This window comes from Gavialis gangeticus, unplaced genomic scaffold (genome assembly GCF_001723915.1).
Source record: "Gavialis gangeticus isolate Ggan-Ray unplaced genomic scaffold, GavGan_comp1, whole genome shotgun sequence".
Lineage (NCBI taxonomy): Eukaryota > Metazoa > Chordata > Crocodylia > Gavialidae > Gavialis > Gavialis gangeticus.
Window position 1 is genome coordinate 14,437,084 of NW_017729002.1, and position 1,701 is coordinate 14,438,784.

General features: G+C 48.0%; 1 protein-coding gene across 4 annotated transcripts in view; it reads right to left on the reverse strand.

The window, feature by feature from the left end:
- NPRL3 (NPR3 like, GATOR1 complex subunit) overlaps positions 1-1,701 on the reverse strand; it is a 90,181-nt gene that overhangs the window by 74,267 nt on the left and 14,213 nt on the right. The window lies entirely within an intron of this gene.

Below are 1,701 nucleotides of genomic sequence, written 5' to 3' on the forward strand. Positions count from 1 at the left end.
CCCCCCCCCCGCGGCCGCAGGAGACCCAGGCATGCTCAGGAGGGGGAGGGGGGATGGAAAAAAAAAAAAAGGATCAGGACCCCCAATGTAACAGTGACAGAAACCCCTAAATTGAAACAGTGGGTTTTTAATCAATGCAATTAAAAACCCATTGTTTCAGTTTAGGGAACTATACCCCCTGTCATGTGTACAAGGACCCCAGGAGGTCATTTTGAACAGTGGAGGACAAAGAGATCAAACACCAATAATGGGAGGGGGTCCAAACAACCTTTGGGGAGAAAAGGAGTAGGGGAAATCTGTCAGATCTTCTTTACAAAGAATGCAAAAAAAAAAAAAAAAAGGTAAAAAGAAAGAAAGCATTTTGAAAGGCACACTTTTTAACATTTAGAGTGGGGATGTCAAGCTTGCTCTGATGACACAGGGAAGTTTACACCAGAAATCAAGGGTAAAATATGACTTTTGTATAGCATCTTTTTAGGCCAAAATCCTCAGAGGTTTTCAGGCATTTAAATCTAAGTAAAATCTGTACATGTCAGACACCTGAGAAGTAACTAAGGCCCCAATATTCTAAGATATATACATACCTAACTAACATTAAAACCAATTCAGTTATAATCTGTTATTTTTAAACACCTTGAATTAAGTCTAAATAAGAAATTATGCTCCCCTTTAAGAGCACTACTACTGCTCCTGATAAAGGTGTCATTAATGAACTGCCACCACTTGGCAAAGAAGTAACGTGGAAAATATGGGCACCTATACACATGATGGAGCTCTGCTTTGACGCGTGCCAATTAGCATGCATCAGAGCACATGCAACTAATCAACTCTTCTGCAAGTCTGCTGGAGCATGCTAATTAGCGTGCTCCAGCAGCCTCCGTATCACGTGTATTCAGTATCCCCACATTTCAAAATGGTGGCAAGGGTGCTTTAACTAAAGCTCGTTGAACAAGCTTTGAACGAACTCTATTTAAAGTGCCCCCACCACCATTTTGAAGTATGGGATGCTGAATACACATGACACTGTGAGCACTTTAATTACAGCAGCTCTCAGAGTCACTCTAATTAAAGTGCTCCCCTCCCCCCACTTACCCAGGAGCACATGTATAGACTCCCTATATGCTCAGAGGACCATATCAATGCTAGAAAAAAAGGCAACCCCCTCCCACAACCGCTGTCTGAAATTGAAGGGTCTGCCTTGAAGCCAGGCCAGGCTTTATCCCTCAAGGTTAGCTTAAGATGGTCGTTCTTATCCAGGAGATTTCATATTAGGCTAGGGGTGGGCAAAATACAGCCCGCGGGCCGGATCTGGCCCGCAAGGTCATTCTATCCGGCCTGCAGGGCCCCTAAAAAATGTAGAAAATTAATATTTATCTGCCCTTGGTTCCTGTCAAAACTGACAAGAAACAAGGGCAGTAGGACCCAGGGGAAGCCCGGTGGGCTCCCACAACAGCAGAGGCCACCCACCCGGTGGGAAGCCCCAGCCAGGGCTTGTGGCCTGGGAGCACATGGCTGCCCTGCACTGAAACCTCAGGGGCAGGGGGGGACCCCGGGCAGGGAAGGAGCAGGGGGTGGGGGAAAAGCGGCCCCTCCCTCGCCCGATGGCCAGCGCCCCACACTGCAGCTGCTTGCAGCTCGCATGGGGCTGCGAGCAGCTCCAGCGCGGGGCGCCAGGCATGGGGTGGGGAGGGGCTGCTTTTC